Below are 6,512 nucleotides of genomic sequence, written 5' to 3'. Positions count from 1 at the left end.
TTAATTTTTTATTTTATGTATTTTGATTAATATTTTTAAAAGTGTTATAATTAATCATTTATTTGATTTGATAGAAATAAATATCAAATTATTTAATATTTTTGACGACATTAATTATAATTAATTAATTATATTAATTATTTGATTTGATTAGAATAAATAAATTGACTTTTTGTTTTAATTTATATTATTGTTTTGCCTTATGTATTTTGATTAAGAGATATTCTACATCCAAATAATTTTAACATCTAAATTCATCCAAATAATTTTAGGTCAATTAAGAGATATTTATTTATTTTATTTTATTGAATCAAACAATTATAATTAATTTATTATATTAATTATTTAATTTAATTAATTCAAATATATGTTATTTGATTCAATTTGTTGTCACGTTAATAAATGTTTGAGTCATTTACTAAAAAATTCCTCTTCATTTCTCTCCTTAATCTTAAATATTTTGATTTTAAATTTTATATTTTTATTCATGGTTTACAATTTTTATTTTAATATTAAATTTAATATTTTTATTACTATTTTTTCGCAATTTGTTATCTAATAGTTATATGTCCACCATTAATTATATAGTCGTGAATATTTCATCAATTTATCAAAAATACACAATTTTATTTTTTCTTTTTTTTTTTTATCTATTTCTATATTTCATAACTTATTCACTGTAAAAGGTCATATATGTTAGAAAAGAATCTTATTTTTTTACCAATTATTCTTCTATTTGATAATCTTTTTTTCTCCTATAATACATTATTTTTACTCTTTGATTTTTTTATAAACTATAAAATATTATTTATTATTATACTCTATCTCTTCTATTTTTAATTTATTTCCTATTTATTTACGTTTTTATAATTTTTTATTATAAATTTTATCATTTTTATTCCATGCAAGTTAATTTATTATAACTTTTCACATGTTGAGTCTTCTCAATTTTAAATTATATTTTTTATGTGCTTGATTTTATTTTTAATTTGGAAGATTGAGTGATAAAATAGTATCGATGAATGTTGTTGTGTATCTTTTTCTGTCTCTAGCTTACTTTCTTTTTTTGTAAGAATCATGAGTAATGATATATAATGGTGTTTATGCATAAAAGATAAGTATAGATTATATCCTATCTTCTCTCAGTAAAATTTTTATTATCTATCTTGAAATAGAAAAAAATATTATAAATTACTTTAAACCAACAAGTCTGTCATTATCCTGGACAACTGTAAAATTTAAAAAAAAATTATATTATTCGATGGTTACTTCATTTAGTCTAACATATTAGTTCTTTTAGTGGAATATTACCGTAAATTTGTGTTGGACTCAAATACTTTAAGAACAGACATTTAAAATTTATATGCTTATTACAATAGCTAATGACTTGGACTAAAATAAAGAAATGAATTGAAGAATTAGGTAAAAAAAATTAATATTTTAAAAGAGTTTGAAGATGATACACTTAAATATTAGATAATTTTTATTGTATTTATTTCTATTATTTTATATTTTATTATTTTTGTTTGAAGATTTTTAATATTGTTCCGTTGTATCTCGGTATTTTAAAGAGTTTTTTGGCTAATACATTTATTTTTTAGTTTAATAATTATTTTTTTACAAAAAATGATACTAAAAACCTAAGTTAATCCCAAATTAAAAAATTATGTTGATTAATGCAAGTATTACCATAGTTAAATTAATTTATTTGCACATTAACATAATTAATTGAAAATAAATGATAAATAAAACTAGAAAATAATTAGAAAAACTGAATGTTTGTAGTTACTTTAAAATAGATAGTGAAATAAGTTTTAGAGTATTACTTTATTTGAATTATTAATAATTATAAAAATACAACATCAATAATTATATTAAATTAAAATAGGTATTAAAATAAGTTTTATGGTACTAAATATATTTGGATTGTTAATATAGTGTTATAAATGACAATTTTATAGAAGGAGATTGTTAATAAAATTTTATAATCTCTATATTTATTATACCAATTTGATTTATGTATTTTATTTTATTCTATTTTGCAAAAAAAAAAAAAAAAGAGACTTGCTTTTTTTAATTTATTATTTATAAAGGATAATGATAAAATGGGTTATATAATATTTCAACTATATAATATTTTTTACTTTTTACTTGAGTGAAGAAACATGATTGTTGTTGTACTCATATAAAATATTGTGATATAGTATTAAAAAAAATTATTAGGTGCTATCAGTACAAATTATAACTCTTACACTGATATATTAATTAAATGATAAATTATTAATCTATAACAAAGTCACTTTAGTATATGTGGCATAAATTAATTGGATATAGTAGATCATTTTATTTTACTCTTAGAGCATCTAATAATATAATGACTCTAATATATATTAGTTGATTTTTACTATTTTATTTTATATTGAAATGATCTATCTATTATAAAATATATAATTTAATAATTATATTATTTTTTTAAATTCAATAATTATTTCCATGTCTATAGAGGAATTTCAGTCAAATATCATTCAAATTTTTTAATTATCAATTTGTTAAAACTTTTAATTATTGAAAATAAATTATCAAATTTAACTTTTAAGAAACATCTTTCTAAAAGTAGCACTTATATTTGGTAAGTTAAACTAAAAATAAATAATTTTCAATAAATATAAGGAACAAAAATTTCATTTAGTAAAATAATTTTTAAAATTTAAAAATTATAATAGATATAAATATAAAAATAAATTTAAATTTTATCAATATATGGGATTATGTTAGATTTTTAATTTTGATAAGTATGAGTTATTAATTTTAAAAAGTCTTCTAACTTTTAAAAGCATCCAAGCAGATACTGATAATTTTTTAAACCAAATTAATTATTATAATTTGTTTAATATATCAGTTACTTGATTTGGTGAAGATAAATATCAAACTATTTAAATTAATTTTTTTGTATTCATATAATGATTTGTAATATAATATATATTGTTCAATTGAATTTTTTTTTATTATTATATTAAGAATAATTTCGAAAAGAATGTCAATTAGCTAAAATAACAATTTTGTGCATTCATCTTTTCTTTTACAATTTTGGTAGGTGATTAAACTGACAAAATTATATGAAATTATTTTCAGATAAAAATACAGCTACTTCAATTTAAAGAATAAACAAAATATATTGATAAGTTTCAACAGGTAATAACGTCGATCATATTACATTGATTTTAAAAATAAATATGGTACTAGAATATAAAATAATTTTAAATAGATTTTAACATAAATAATTTTCTATAATAGTGTTGTTCATATCATGACTCAATATTATGGTCCTGGCCCAAGTAAGCCAAAAAAGATCCAATCTAAAGGTTGATCTCTACCACTTATCCGACCTCCTCAAAGAGGTCGGGTTCGGCGAAAACTGGCAGATGACACTTATTCAAATAAGTAACTGCCCCCTAAAATCTCTCATCCACTTCTAGAAGAGATATCTCAACAGCCCTAAGATAAAGGAGCGGTTATCCACCTTCAAAAGTGGAACTACTCCAACGGTGGTTATTGGATCATCGCCTATAAATACACTGACACACTCAGGTAAAGCTAAGTTTCAATACTCTCAAATCCTGCTTACCCCCTTTGCTAACTTAGGCATCGGAGTGTCTTTGCAGGTACCACCCCCCATTCTGTCAAATACTCACAACTCGGACGACGGTTCCCAGGTGCAAACCAAGTCGAAAACCACCTCTTTCTGTCATCCAAGCCCAATTCATCAACTTCAGGTTACCCACGTAACGAGTATTTTTTAGGAAAATAAAGAAGATAGTTTAAGAATAAATTTTATTTCATATTAGATTATGCTTGTTTAAAAGAGGGTTTAAAGAGTTTTACTCATGAATCATGACAAATGTAACTATTAATGTTATTTTAAAAAAAAAAAACTTAAAAAAATTAATGTAAATATTCTAATTTAATCACAAACTCTAAATACTATTAATAAGTAATTATTATATTTAAAAAAAATTATTACACATTAACTTTATTATTTTTAATATTAAAAATAATTAAATTTTAAATTTAGTTAACTTTATGAAATTTTTATAACAAAAATTATTATGTCTATTTTTATTTAAAAATTCAAAAAAAATATATGTTTTTATATATTATTTTATATGAAAAGCTAAGGTGCTTAACAAACTTGAAAAGTTGGTGCTTATTGATAAACCCATATTTTATGATGTATTTTGTGCTCAATTTAAGTGATTTATTCAATCCTTCACCCACTTATTTATGTAAATTGCATGGTTTTACTTTCTCTTCCTTATTTTATGATATATGTGAAAAAAACATGTTTCATATACTTTAAAAATATTAATTTTAATTATCTTTTATTACCATTCGATGCCGTGATTTGTGTGTTCAGTATTTTCAGATCTCATAGGGTAGGAATGACTTAAAGGACAAAAAGAAAACATACAAAAATGGAAGGAAAACTCCCAGATGATGCGAACGCATAGATAACGCGGACGCCCGCCTTGAGCAGAACGCAATTGACGCGTACGCGTGACCGACGCGTACACGTGACAAGAAAAACTCCCAGATGACGCAAACGCGTGACCCACGCGAACACGTGACAGACGCCACGTACAGGAATCTGTAGAAAACGCCCCCAGCAATTTCTCGACCCTTTTTCAGCCCAAATCCAAACCAGAAACACAGAATATAAGCCAGAGAATGGAGGAATCAAAGGATATACGTAGAACAACTGAGTAATAGATACATTATTCACAATTTTAGGATTAGATGTAGTTTTAGAGAGAGATGTTCTCTCCTCTCTCTTAGGATTAGGATTTAGGATTTCTATTATGTTTAGGCTACTTCTTTTCAATCACAGGTTCAATATTCCTTTAATTTATTTTCTACTTTTATTTCACTACTTTAATTGTCATTTATCTTTTCAATTTGGCTTATGAACCATTCATGTTATAATTTTCTTAATTAATATATTTTGAGGTATTTCAGATTTTATTTTGCTTTAATTTATTTATGAATGATTTCAATTCAAATTATATTTATTTTCCCCTTTTGGCCTTGGTTAAGTAATTTATAACACTTGAGTTATCAACTCGGCTATTGATTGAAATTGGAATTCTTTGCTGGTTAATTTGCACTCCAATAACTCTAGTCTCTCCATAGGAGTTGACTAGGACCTGAGGATCAAATTAATTTGTCCACTTGACTTTCCTTTATTTAGTAAGGGTTAATTAAAAGTGGGAGCAAAATCCAATTTTCATCACACCTGATAAAGATAACTAGGACAGGACTTCAATTTCTTATACCTTGCCAAGAGTTTTATTATTTATTTAAATTAATTACTTACAATTTACTTTCTTGCCATTTACTATTCTTGCTTTTTATCTTATACATTAAAAAACCCAAAAATATACTTTTTCCATAACCAATAATAAATCATACCTCCCTGCAATTCCTTGAGAAGACGACCCGATGTTTAAATACTTCGGTTTATTATTTTTATTGGGTTTGCTTAAGTGACAAACAAAACTTTTGTACGAAAGGAATTCTTGTCGGTCTAGAAGCTATACTTACAACAGAAATTTATTAATGAAAATTCTAGATCGCACGAGAGTTTCGTTCGTCAAAATGGCGCCGTTGCCGGGGAATTGCAAACGTGTGTCTTATTATTGGTTATTGTAAATATTTTATTTTACCTGTTTATTTGTTTTTATTTTTGTTTTTAAACTTTTAGTCACTATGAATTCTCACCCCTATCGCTTTGAGTTTGGTTCCAATGCTGTTGCAAGGAATGGAAGTTATAACAGGAATATGCATCAGGGTCAAAACAATCAGAGATGGAAGGAGCCACGAGGATCTGATCAACTCTTTGGGCAACAACACCCTCCAAACTACCATAGATGACGACCATTCAACAATGCATGCCGAGACAATAGTTATGGTGGACCCTTTCGTGATAACCATCACCCACCAAATTACTATAGTCAGAAACCATTCCGAGGTACATACCAAGATGACAGATATGGGGAACCCCTTGTAATCACCGACAAGCCCCACCATATGCCTATGAACCACCTCCTTAACGCAGCTTTGAACCACCACACTCACAAGCCAACTACCACCATTCACCTCCATATGACCCTAGCCCTTATCCACCCCAATTCCAACCCAATTACTCCCAAGAACCACCACCTCCCTATGCACCATGTCCATATCCATCATCCCAAGAAACAAACCACCACCTCCCTATGCACCATGAATATATCCATCACCCCAAGAAACAAGGGAGTAACTCAAGGAAACATTTGAAAAATTTCATGCCACACTTTACCAATTGAATCAAGCGATAAATAGACTACCTTCCCGACGTTCGGACACTCAAGGAACCCCCATGGCTTCATGTAGGCAATCTAATGAAGAACGCAGCATGAAGGAGATACTAGAAATCCCACTAGACAGTACAGAGCATGATTTTGTACTGGAACAAG

Source organism: Arachis hypogaea, chromosome 13 (assembly GCF_003086295.3).
Source record: "Arachis hypogaea cultivar Tifrunner chromosome 13, arahy.Tifrunner.gnm2.J5K5, whole genome shotgun sequence".
NCBI lineage: Eukaryota > Viridiplantae > Streptophyta > Magnoliopsida > Fabales > Fabaceae > Arachis > Arachis hypogaea.
Note: the sequence above shows the minus strand (reverse complement) of the source record.